General features: G+C 43.6%; 1 long non-coding RNA gene across 1 annotated transcript; it reads right to left on the bottom strand.

Moving 5' to 3' along the window:
- Window positions 1–2840: 2840 nt before the first annotated feature.
- Window positions 2841–7274, bottom strand: LOC103647158 (uncharacterized). The gene is made up of 2 exons (XR_004856355.1): window positions 6415–7274; window positions 2841–4248 (listed from the first exon to the last, which is right to left on the bottom strand). It is a non-coding gene; the product is annotated as an uncharacterized lncRNA (long non-coding RNA).
- Window positions 7275–13954: the final 6680 nt, after the last annotated feature.

Below are 13954 nucleotides of genomic sequence, written 5' to 3'. Positions count from 1 at the left end.
TTCTTTTCCTTGTTACTCTCAAGTGCTTTGTAAGCCAGGCAAGAGACACCAATTGTGTGGTGATCCTTGCGGGGTCTAATTGACCCGTGAGAAGTAAAGAAGAAAGCTCACTCGGTCTAAGTGACCGTTTGAGAGAGGGAAAGGTTTGAAAGAGACCTGGTCTTTGTGACCACCTCAATGGGGACTAGGTTCTTTAGAACTGAACCTCGGTAAAACAAATCACCGTGTTCATTCGCTCTATTTCTTAGTTGATTTTTCCCTCTCTTTCGGACTCGAATTCATTTCTAACACTAACCCCGGCTTGTAGTGTGTTTAAAGTTGTAAATTTTAGATTCCGCATATTCACCCCCCTCTAGGCAACTTTCGCCTAGGAGTCCTATGCTCATCAAGCATCATCCTGGCCATCTCAACAAGGGTCTAATTTTTGCGTTCAACAATACCATTCTGCTGGGGCACATACGGAGAGGAAAACTAATGCTCGGGTCCTAAAGAAGCACAAAAGGTTGCAAATTGAGTATTTTTGAATTTTGTGCTATTGTCACTGTGTATAGCTCTCATGGCATTTTTAGGAAACTCATTTTGCAACCAAAGAATCAAATCTCGAGCATGAGTAAAAGCCTCATCCTTCACCGTTATAAAGAACACACAAGAGTAGCGAGAGAAGTCGTCGACAACCACAAGCACATACCACTTCCCTCCAAAAGAGCAAACCCTAGCTGGACCAACAATGTCCATATGAAGCAATTCACCAGGATGTGAGGTCATCACCTTGGTGACCGGGGAACGGGAAGCAGCAATCATTTTGCCATGACGACAAGGGTGACAAACAAGATCTTTCTCAAATTTTAATTTAGGCAATCCTTAGATGAGGTCAAGTGAGCTCAAACGACACAAAAGACCAAAGCTCAAGTGACCTAGCCTCCTATGCCACTTCCAAACAGAAGAGGAAGATCCTACCAACAAACATCGAGAAGGGCCAAAAGAATGTGAAAAATCAACACTGAAAACTCGACAAAAAGGGGAAATCTGGCAAATAAGATCTCCACGGGCATCCAAAACTTGATACAAGCCCTTTTTAAAGCGCACTTCATAGTCATCCTCAAGGAGTTGCGAAACTAAAAGCAGATTGAAATGCAGATTCGAGACCAAAGCAACATCCTTGAGAATAAAGCTCTCATTCACCCGAATGGTGCCATGAGAAACAACCTTACCTCTTGACTTATCCCTGAATGTGATGTATTCCTTACCAATCACGGGGTCGAGGCTAGAGAACCATTTTGAGCTTCCAGTCATGTGGAACGAACAGCCGGAATCCATGAGCCATGTGTTCTCCAGGCCTCCGCCCTGCATCAATAGTAAGACACGGGGTGAGCAAATGGCACAACACTAGGGTAAGTAAACTGTGAAGAATACCAGTGCTGCGGCATTTTCCTTTGAAAAGTGTTAGGGAAAACACCAAACATCCCTGGTCCCGAAGGGAAGCGATCACCACAAGAAGGAAATTGTGGTCCGCTTGGGAAGTATGAACCAAAACCTCTGTCACATGGTCCTTGGCCATATGATACACGACCAGCATCCCGTCGGGCACGACCACCACGTGGTCTCACTGCTTGAGGCCTAGCGGCAAGAGGCAAAACACCTCTAGGCCTCCCAAGACGTCTCTGAACAGGCTGAGCATGAACACCATGAGAGGGGCGGTTCATGTCCTTTCTGCTCGACTCAGAAACCCGCCGCTCATCTCTCTTCCTCCTAAAGCAAAAAGAAGCTAGATGCCCAACCCTCTCACAATATTCACAATGGTACCTCACCTCTCTCTTGGGTGGATTTTGTTTGTGGAAGGGGGCTTTCTTTTGGATGACTGAGGGGCTCTAGGAAGGGGATCGCTAGAGATGTCGGGAAAGGTGTCAAGTGTGTTCCTAAGATGGTTAGGTTTTGGAAGCCACACTTGTTTCTGAGGAGGATCTCTCATAGGTTCATCAATCACACCATCTCTCACAGGGGTGACAGGCTTAGCTGAGGTGGTTTTGATAAGCTTGGGAGTGGGTGAAGGTTTCTCTGAAGGTGTCAAACCACTGCACTCACCAACCTTCCCAAAGCGAGCGACACTCCCATCCTTAGTAGCAAAGCCTAACCCTGGTTTACCAGTTTCCCTCTTGAACTGACTGACCATCATGCCCAATTGGGGCTCACTTCACGACACCCAACTCAAGATAGATCGAAGGTATGTGTTTTCTTCCTCGATTATTGTCTTGTCGTGTCTGCAGGACTCAAGGGCAGATTGCAAACCCTCACAAAGTGCACACTGTGCAGGTGCAGGGGCACTCACTGAGCTAGCCTTCTCAAGCAAAGCTATCCTAGCGTCTCTCTCTGCTAGCTTAGACTGCAAGCCAGGACAAACGATACACGCACCCAATAGGATAGACCTAGATCTCAACTCGTCGCGCTCATCTAGCAAGGTGGAGTACTTGGTCTGCAAAGTGGTGATGTTCGACATGTGTAGAGCGCACTCATCACATTCAGTCTCGTCGGACACCTCAACTGAAGCTCTAGCAGACTCAAGTTCCCTAAGCGTGCTCTCGTACTTGGATCTAAACTGTCTCCTCTCACGAGCAGCCTGCCTAAGCAACTTGTGGCAGAACCTCCCAAGTTATTGGGCCCACATGCACCTGTCCTTGTCCCAAGGACCTCAAACGGCTATGCATGTGCACCAAACAACTTAACAGGATCTGTCCGATGTCCCAAGGACCCCGGATAAACCACTTACCGCCAAGATCGCAGGATTAAGTAAACACAACTCACATACAAACACTTGCAGCGGAAATAAATTCTTTATTACAAAATGATTACAAGTTTATCAAGATTTTATTATACCTCATCGGAGTGATTACAAAGAAAGTGTTTCAAAAGAATTACAATTTGAAATGTTATAAAGTATTTGTAAATTTTAAAATACATGCTAGCTTAAGTGACAATCCTCAATAAAGAAGTTAAAGATGGGATATACTTATATAAGAAGGCCGAGCCCACCGGCACTTAGCACCATCCACAATAGAACAAAATTACAACCTGAAAAACAACATGGAATAAAACCCTGAGTACACAATTACTTAGCAAGACTTACCCGACTAAAGAAAAGACTCTCAAGGGCATGCTGGGTTAAAAGGATTCAAGGTATAGCTTATCAAGTTCAAAGACTCATTTTTGCAGAAGAGCTTACTAATACTACTAATACTGGATCCTTAAGCCAAAATTTTATTTAGCAAGTTGAGTTCTTTTCTAATTCTAGATTTGCCTGATCTAGAGCTTTCACTTGTCCTATACTAGCTTTCTTTTAAAATCAAATTTTTGTTTCGCTTGTTATCTACGATGAAGGGCAGCGATCCAGTCTTCATATCCGAGAAGTAACGGCGATCCAAATCGATTAATACCTAGCTGGGGATCTCCAACCACACGACATATGTAGCACTTAACCCTTGCATATGTCAACCATTCCCACGGATCCTTCACTACATGAACCGGTTTGCGCTACCCGGGAGCACATTACCCTACCATCCAGCCTCTTGCCAGGAGGGTAACTGCTACTCCCACCATCTCCCACACCCAGTGCGCGGCTGTCTTTTCACGTATGGAATAGTCGGGTTCAGGTTTACCCATGACGATGTATGTGGCCAGTTAAAAGGTCCTAGATCATCAGACCAACAATCAGTACGGTCCTTAATCGACATAGACGGGCGACCTTTTCTGCTCAACGTCTGGTCCCATTTTAAACTATTTCAAAAATTTGGCGCCTGACAGAGGGGCCATGCCTGGATAATGAATTTATCAATGTCTTGATGCCTTCATTATCCCAAGCCCATTTTCTTTTTTGTAAAAAACATGAGTCATAGATCAAAAATATGTTTCTTAATCTATCAGCAAGACTAAGCATCTCTAGCTTTTATAAAACGGATGACAAGGTGTGGTAATCAACCTTTCAAGGATGGTAATGCATCAAGTGTTTAATCACTCAACTTCTATCACCTAATGCAACATATAAGTGATAAAATTTTGAAAACACAAGGAAGGTGGCAAATGCACCGGGGCTTGCCTAGAATAACACTACGTCAGTGTTGTTAGATGATACTCGCTTGGCGAGCACCTCCTATCCTGGCACTGGGTCAGATCATCCATCTTGAGGTTGGTCCGTCAATATCATCTTGTGGTCCAGTCTAGTCCATGCCCTTCATATCGCATAATCATCTAGCGTACCTATTTGATATGCAAGATGCACATGAATGATTATAACGATGAATATCATAAGGCTAAACAAAGACACATAGTAATAAATTAAACTCCTAATGTCATGACATTGAAACATTCGCGAGTAAACACTAGGTATCGATATATCACTAAGCATAACAATTACACTTCTCCAACGTATTCGAGTTAATTCAAACATTACAAAACAATAAGCTTATACACACATCCTATGCTCTTCCTAACCAAAGCATAATAATAAAGACTAACAATATTAGGACTCACCATTATCAGACACCTAAGACTTGGAACATAGATAGAAACGCATTAACTATTTTCTCAACTACTTATTTGGACTAATTGCATAACATCAATAGGTTACTACCTTTAGACTTGTCACTTTTTAACACTAAAAACTTGGAAAAGATGATAGAACACATGTAACTAAATTTCTAATTTAATAAGGTCTGGCACAAGCATCAAGAAAGCAATACATCCCAAAGGATTACTAGAACTTAGGTTCACCAGTGATAGTCACCTAAAACTTAGATTAAAGATATGAGTTAACTAGTTTTCTAATTTCAATTGTACATTATAAAGTAATATATTATTGCCCAAGGTTCTAGTCCATTTTATAGCAAGATGATGATAAGAACTTACTAACTTAGAGGTGTTATGGAGTTACACAAATAAAACCAATTCATCTAAGACATGTAATTGTTCGCTAAGCAAAGCATCGACTTTATCAGACAAACATCATTAAAGATCATAAGCTTTTGGTAAGATTACAATTAATAAGAACAGCATTAACGGCTAGATGAGTGAAGTACTAAATTTTACTACTCGCATTACTACTTCACTATACACATACAAGGCCTAAATAGCCACCAGCTCAAATACATTCATCAAAGCATTAACTTTCTTCCCAATTACTAAGTCTAGAGAAAACATTAATAAGGAAATGAATTAATCCAATACAACAAGGCATTTCGATAAACACTTCATATGCAACAAGTTTTCATCAATCAAGGATCAAGGATTGACTAATCCTACCTAGCCAAACAAAAATGAACTAAGCAATCAATTTAACACAAGCATATTTTCTAGACAGCAGCACAATGGTTGATTGTTTTATTCATAACTCACAAACTATGCATCCAAAAATAGTAAACTAGGACTTTCTGAAAAGCTTATAAAGTTCTCTATAACTTTTGTATTATCATCACAACAAGATTCGACATTTAGAAATGTCAAACAGTACTAAACGTAAATTCTGTCCAGATTTGGACAGAATTCGACTACTTAGTTCAAAAATTCATAAATGGAGTTTCAGGCATCCAAATCAAGTGACCCTAGACATTTTAGAAAGCTAATATAATTGTCTACAATTCATTTATAAACATCTCAGGTTAATTCAATGCATATAAAGGTCAAAAGACATAAGAAAGGCTCTGCTGTCCAAATTTAGACAGATTCAGAGATCCTACTTCAAACAGCTATAACTTAACTTATAGATCACCAAAAAGGGTGATCCAAAATTTATTGGAAATCTTAAGAAAAGTACTACAATTCTTCTATAATTACTAAGGATTGATTCTCAGTTTAGCTTAGCCAAACAATCCAATTTTCGAAACCTGTACAGAATTTGGACAGATTCAGAAACTGGACTTGGAAAAATCATAACTCCTAAACTACTAGTCCTATGGTCATGAAATTTTTACACAAGTAAGATACAGAAGTTATCTACATCTTTTATATATAACACATTCACAAAAAACATGGTTTACTTTACTAAACTAGCTGCTTACGTAAAACTGGTCATGCAGCATTAAACAACAAGCATTACACATGTTCTTAAAACTTAGAATTCTTTAGTACTTTATTATAAATTAAAGCTAAGATCACCTACTTAATTACACTATACATATACATATTCACCCAAGTATATTCCACATAATATATCATCACAAAAAGAACTCGTCTTAATCATACTACACATATACCTAAAGAATTTACTCTCCTTTGACATGTTCATTCACCAACTATCGCACATGTGGACAACAATGAATCTGAAAGTCGACACACCATATGCTTGCGCTACAAACAAGAAAATCATCGACCACAACTCTAATCAATACAACGATCAAGTTAACTAAATAGAGTAGCGAACAGGCTCACCAATTCACAAACCGACCAGAAGATGCGCGAGAAAGGCGAGGTTCCCGGTTCGGACCTTCCATCAAACACTTGGCAAACATCGCACGGACCTCGCTTCTTTATCGGTTAACTCCCTCATCAACACACACAATTCACACATTAGTAATCGACGTCGAGCGCTAAAACGATAGGGCAAGAACAGGACCTCACCGGGGGTCGACGGTGTCGCAGATAGGCTGCGAAAATACCAAACATCCCACGCCGCTAATAGAGTTGTCCATGACACAACACTCCACTTGAACATTTTATCAAACACCATACGGGTGCGGATGGTGCGGGACTACCGGATGATGTCCGGCAGCGAGGGGCTGCTACAGATAGGTGCGCAACTATGGAAAAAAAAAACAGAGGGGCGCTGACCTGCTGCAGCAGTAAAGGGAGCGGTCTGCAGGCACGACCAAGTTGAAACCGAGCAGAGGATGGGCGAGCTCGGACTGACGACGAACTCCATTGCAGGGGGATAGGAACGGCAAGCAGGGAGGGCGCTGGACAGAGGGCAGGGGCGAGCTCCAGAGAGGGGCATCGGCCATGGGAGGGAGCACGGTGTGCTGCAGGAAGGGACGACACCATCCACGGGAGAGGGTCCTCGCAGGGAGGGATCCAGGGGGAGCCGCCATGGGAGGGCAGGGAGAGGAGCGCCCAAGTGGTGGCTGCCGTAGGGATGAACGCCAGGGAAGAGGATGGCGTGAGGGAGTTCGGCTGGAGCTTGAGGAAGAGACGAGGATGAAGGAGAAATGAGGTCCGTAGCTTCTAAGAAATAATGGGCAGCGTGGATAAGAAGTAGAGGAGCTTGAGCGGTGGAGAAGATAAGAGAAAAATTCAGATTTTTCCTTCTCCAACATTTCATAAAAGAACATATAGGTAATTTAGTTCTAGGATTTGAATCCAAATGAGATGCAAACAAATCCATCAAAATAATATAAATTTTAATGTTTTTGCACCGCGCTTACAATGGGAGGTATTTTCGGAAACAGACAAATTTCCATAGTTGTAGATAGTAAAACAGATTAATTATGAATACTCGGTTCGGTTCTAGTTATCTCGGCCCGATTAAATTTTGCCTCACTTCTATCGTCGAGTTCCAATTAATTTGTTCGGGATAAAAATCGTAAGAGTGGGTCGAGCTTTCGAATTCGTATTCTCTTAATCCATAAATTTTTAAATAGACATAAGACTCCACATTTCGCGAAATAAATACGCGAGATCGATACAGCATCGAAATTGTGATCCTTTCGGAATCGACGTCACACAACGTTCACGTGGGCGAGAGGTTGTGCGCTGTCCAGGCACCGGTTAGCACCAGCCACGCGCCACGATGTCAGGCCACAGAGAGACACGTGCAACGCAAGCGTGAAAGAATTTGAAACTAAGTTTAGGAACCAGATCCGATTTCAAGAATTTAGAGTTTGGGGCAAGACGTCGATGGCTCAACCCAAACAATATTGGATTCAATGTTTTGGAAGATTACTAAAGTCTGATTTTTTTTGCAAAATAAATTTGGACAATTTAAACAGATAGAGACAGACACGATATCAAAATCGTGATAGACGAAGATGATTAAAACTTAGTGGCCATTTTATTCACCGCTATCACGTGTTAAAGTCAGCACTCGTGGTCGAGCTGATGATAAACACCTGAGGTTTTACACAACTTATCCTGACTAGCCAAAGCAGCGTTCAGCTCTTCTATCTCAGCGACGAGATCATCGGTGGAAGGTAGTACCTCAGAAGTAGTGTCGTCGCAGATGTCTTTGTCGTCGCTAGTGCCGACCGCGTCCTCACCAAGTGCCATGGTGCAGAAGCCTCCTGCGGTGTCGGCGATGAAGCATAGCCCGTTCAGCTTGTCCTCAACCTGCCTCTCAGTCTCCTCGTCACTTGAGGAAGATACAATATCGTCGGAGTCGTGGTCGAGGTCGCTGAGGGAGGTGAGGAAGGCACGCTCCTTGATCTTTGCCTTCTGAAGGTACTTCTTCTTGAGCGCCTCCTTGTTGAATCCTCCCTTGGACTTGTACTTGTCGGAGGAGTACTTGCCCTTGTGCCGACCAGAGTGATGGTCGTGCGGGCCAGACTCCGATTTGCCCTTCTTGGGGCAGCTGGCAACGAAGTGGTCGGGATCGCCACAGTTGTAGCATCCGTCCTTGGACCCGCCACGCTACCGGCTCATACGGTTGTTGTGGAACCGCGTGAACCAGATGGCCACAAGTGTCAGCTCCTCATCCCCAAGGATCTCCACCCGCTACTTTGTAATAGACAACAAAGAAGATAGAGCAAACATAGCAGGTGAAGAGTTAGAAGTAGAACCATCTCCAGAGACCAGGGCCATGGTGGGTGCACTAGGGTTCTCAATCTAGGCCCGAGTCTGGTGGTCAATCTCTATGGACTTGAGCTTGCTGAAGAGCTCGTCCACGGTGAGAGTCTCGTAGTTGGGCGACTCGATGATCGCTGAGACCTTCACTTCCCAAACCCTTCGATCTAGAGCATGTAGTAATTTCAACGCTCTCTCATGATCACTATAGGGTAGTTGTGCCTTGTTGGCACGCATCTTGTTCACAATTGACTAGAACCTAGAGAACATAGAATCAATGGTCTCTCCAGTCAACTGTGTGAAGTTCTCGTACTCTCGCCTGTACGTCTCAAACAGTTTGGTCTTCACATGATCGTTGCCCTCAAGGAATCTTGTAACACCTCAGGTGTTACCAAGGCCATGGTTTCATTTATGCACTGATGACTTGTGATCATATGTGGTTAAGTGGAGGAGAAGGAGAACCTAAAACCTTGGAAGCATGGGTTAGTTAAGAGAGGTTAATGGCAAAGGCTTCACCCACACATTTGGAACAATGGTCATGTTGAGCCAAGGAGATTAAACCCTAAAGACACCTAAGGGAACTAGACTTCCAAGCAAGGGATTAGTGAATAAGTTAATCAAATTGCCAAAGCATGATCCTAATCCCTAAACAAGTTTTAGTAACATTGTAACCTACCAAATGCAGGGGGAACATTGCAAAAAGACCCCTTAAAGACCCCAATTTCACCCCTAAAGTAGAGAGCACACTAGAGCTCTCTAATTCTCTCTAAGTCAAAATCTAACCCTAATCTAAAGAGCAGACATGTTCACTTAGTAAATGGCACCAAAACCACTTGGGTTGAATACCAAAAAGGTGCCAAACCACCTAAGGCACCCACTGGAAAAGTTTGAAACCGAGCCAAATTCGTTTGACAAGATTTGGCATCGTTTTTGTCGCGAGGTGGACAGTGGGACAAGCCAGTTTTGGCTTCCGCAAATCTCCCTACCTAGGGCATATCTGCCATTGGAACTCACATACAAGAGACAACCCTAGGTGCTAGGAGGAGGCTCGCGCCAGATTTTTGCCAAGATTCGCACGTTTGCGATCTCGGCAAGCTGTTGAACATGGGCAGAAGAACACTTCCACGTGTTCGACGCGCCCTGAACGCGCTAGAGCACGCCCAGCGCCCGACCCCACGCGCCCCGCGCCGCACCAAGCCACGCCCATGCCTCCTGCCCGCGCTCGCGTCTATAAAGCCCACCGAAGCTTCAACCGTACTCCCCCGTGCGCTCTCGACCTCACTGGAGCAAGAGATCACCGGCGTTTGCCCTGCAGACGGCATGCCAGCGGCCGCCTGATCCCCCTCCACCGTAGACCGGCCAGCAGAGCCATCCCCAACCCCGTCCAACCCTTGGAATAGACTCTACGTGCCTCGGTGAAGCTCCCAGAGCGAGACTCGAGCTCTGCCTCACGGGAGACGTTGGATCAAGGTCACCGGACTTCACCCGACCGCCGGCGAACGTAGACCGAGCCCCACGGTGAGTTATTCTTCGATTCCTTGCACGGGTCGACTCATTAGCGCCCCGTAAAGCTCCCCGTGCCCTTGGATTGACTTGCATCGCCGTGGATAGGCTGGAGCACACGCCGCCGACGAGCTCGCGCGCCTGCGCACGTGGACCGGCCGATTTCGGCCATCACCGCCGTCGAGCCGCACCTCGTTGTGACCGCAAGGACCTCCTGAAGCCAACCCCACCCTTCGCTGGACCTCCCTCGCTGTCGGTAAGCCGCGCCGCCCTTTTTCCTTTCGCGGGCACTGTTAAAAGGGGGGAGGGACCTCGGGGAAGAAGAAATAGAAGTCAGGGGGGTTTATGAACTGTCAGTGATTCAGGAGAATAGTTGCGCAGGGGTATAAATTAAAGAAATGGTTTGGGAAGAACCCAGGGTCCTCGGTGTAAACTGGTTTTCCAGGAAACCTTTTTAATATTTCTAATTTAAATGCAAACAGAACTTGTAAAATTCATAACTTCAGTTTTATTCAACCAAATTTGGTCAAACCAATTTTGCCTGATTCTAAATAATGTGAACTACTTAGGAAAAATACAAAACCTCCTTAGTATTGCAAAATATTTTAAAGTTTGGAATTAAATATTGATTTGGCCAAAAGCTAAATAATAGAAGGAAAAATAGTTACACTGTTAGACTGAGGTTAAGAAAAATCAGAGAAGTACTTAATCACTCCCTAACCTGTTTAAAAATAGTAAACCCCTCAGTACACCAAATTAAGGTAGGGTTTGCCATTTAAATCATTTTTAGCTTAAAGATAAAGAAAATAGAAAAGGGTATTTTAAATTAAGAACCAGGGAGCAACCACATTTTTGTTAGCTCACTTATTTAATGTAGTTCACTGGAAAAATTTATTAGACCTTTGTTTAGTACAAAAGAAATGAGATACCTTTTATTTTATGCAAATAAGGAAAACTTAGGAAAATCTTAGAGAAATAATCCTGGGGAGAAAACACCCCAAACCTTGGGATAACTAATACTTTGTTATTATAAACATGGGAAAAATATGAGTTCTGTTGTTTGATATTTTTCAAATAACAAGTTAGTTATAAGTACCTTTTTGGCATTAAACCTTAGAAAAGCATAACTAAATAACCATTAAGTAGCCCTCTGTGATTTTTGGCACAGAAGCATGCTATTACCCATAGATACCAGCAAAAATAACTCTTAGTACATAACTCACACCTAGATGAGAGATGTAGTGCAAAGTGACCCCTCTGCCCCAACTTTTGTTATTTTTGTCCAGGGCATATTCTATTTATTTTTGACCTCACTTTTATAGGATAGACTACAGTGACCAATAGTAACCCACTGTAATTTTTACAGATGTTTTGGAGATTTTGAGGTCACTGTTGTAGTTCAAACCCACCTTAAGATCATAAAAAGAGAATAAAAGAAGGAATTAAGTAGTGGAGATAAATGTTACCCTGACCAAAACAGCAAAACCCTTCGGTACCTACTAAAACCTTCAAGGGGCAATCCAAGTCTTAATCCACTATGTTTACCTCTAAGCAAACCTCAAACCTAAATGGATAAGCATAAACCACTGAGAGCCTCTTATAACAAGGAAACCCTAAGTTATCAACTAACTTAGTTTTTCTTCACTATGCATAATGATTACTAAATCCTGCATGTCATAGCATAAATATTTCTTATTCATTGCATTCGATAGATTGCAACCTCCCTGACGGAGAGTACATCCTCGTGCCGGAGCAAGGAGTTGCTCAGGAGGTAGCCCCGGATCCAGCACCAGAACCTGCCATCGAGGATCTGCCTGCCCCAGCTTTGGAAGGCAAGCCCCAGTTTTATGCATAACCAGTTCTATATATTATTTTACTACACTTAATGATTGTAGGCTTGTATTGTGCACTTAAGTGTAGGAGTTGCCTGAAACCCTAGTTGCATGAATTCAGGATTCCTTTGAGATGGATACTAGTATGCTAGGTTGAGTAGCTGCTTTACTAATTAGGGATCTCGGCAGAAGTCGAGTGATTTTTCTAGCACTCGCGCGAGGTTAGGAATTGGTTGTATCCATTTTTCATATCGGAATGATGCTGGTCTGTGGACAACAATCCATGGGGATTGGTTGTCTACGAGACGGAAATTGGAATAAGGATTAAGGTGTGGTACCGTGTGTCAAGCGTTTGAACATACTAAACATATGCCGAGAAATATGGTAAATCGGTAAGCCTAGTACCTGAGTGAACCTGGCAGTAGATTGCCCTCCTCACGCGACCTGAGACGTGGTCTCCCATTCCGGTTATGGTGGGTACAAGTGCGGTCACTGCACGACGGCAGTCGGGGTCAGTGAGGCATTGTACGCCAAGGCGGTGAGCCCCTCTCTGCTGACGGGGAATCGATGGGGACGGTTGATGTGTGTGGGGACGGAGTGTCTCGCCATGTCGTGTGTTTAGGTTTACCTTGCAAGGTTTAAAAAAACTCGATTCGAATCGTCTGCTTCTCGCAGCTAATGAGACTGCTTGATCCATGCTGCTACATTGAGTAACAAGTGGAAATGTGATGACTTGGCAAAAGTTGTTGATCGCTAAATGTTTGATACCATGTATGACTAGATAGGTATACATTTAGTCTTAAGAGAGTCACACTAGAACTTGAAAAAGCTAAAACTTGATTTTTATACTCAGCTAGTGCTTTTGGCAACCAAACCCCTCAGCCTAACAGCTGCATGTCTAGAGGTAGAGGAGTAGACTCCTCACACCGGGTAAGTCTAGCTGAGTATTAGTATACTCAGCCTTGCTTGTGGCATATTTTTTATAGGTTCTCTGGAGGACATGGTTGTTGGAGTGACTTGGCCGTCCATCTTGCTACCGGGTTGGACAGTCGAGTGGGACCCTACCTCAGCAGAGGAGGAGCATGAGGAGTGATGGGACAGGCTTCCCCATCTCTCCGTTTACTTATCGTTAGTTTTATTCCGCTGCATTCCAAACAATGATCTCTACTTTTGCTAAAACTCCGATGTTGATGTAATAATTTGATACTCCTTAATGTATGGTTTTATGCTTTATTGTATTTGCTCTGTGCCTCACCATCGAGTGAGTACGTGGTACTTGATCCTGTTAGTGGCCTCGTCGGACTAGATCTGAGGGATTGACGTGTTATTCCTATTTAAGTGTGGTCTAGCCTCTAAGGCAGGACTAGGCACTTAAGTTGGAATAATTCGGGCGGTTCCGCCACAAATCTCTCGAGGGTAGACCAGATCTGATGAGTCGTAGTCAGATGTCCAACTCGCTCAAACTCACCAAGCGAGAGACACGAGAACAAAGCGGTTCAAGCTTTGTTGTTCGAATCATGGAACTCCATTTGAATTGGAGTGATCCGGTCACTTGTAGCATCAAAAATAAAATCGAGGCAAATTTCCCAAACCTGGTAACTGATTCTCTGAAGATACGCAGACATGCGAATCTTCCAGTATGTGTAATTGGTCCCATCGAAGAATGGAGGTTTGACAACACCTCGTTCCATGTCGCCTACGTGGATTTCGAACCAATTAGGGAAGGAAAATCCTTAACCGGCTCCGATACCAATTGTAGGACCGATAAGGCGACCAGAGGGGGAGGTGAATGGGAGCCAATCGGATTTTTGTCTCCAAACACTAAAAATTAACACTTTACTTCAATTGAGATGAAGCAAGCG

The sequence above is a fragment of the Zea mays genome, chromosome 2 (genome assembly GCF_902167145.1).
Source record: "Zea mays cultivar B73 chromosome 2, Zm-B73-REFERENCE-NAM-5.0, whole genome shotgun sequence".
NCBI lineage: Eukaryota > Viridiplantae > Streptophyta > Magnoliopsida > Poales > Poaceae > Zea > Zea mays.
Note: the sequence above shows the minus strand (reverse complement) of the source record. Positions and strands in the feature narration are given on the sequence as shown.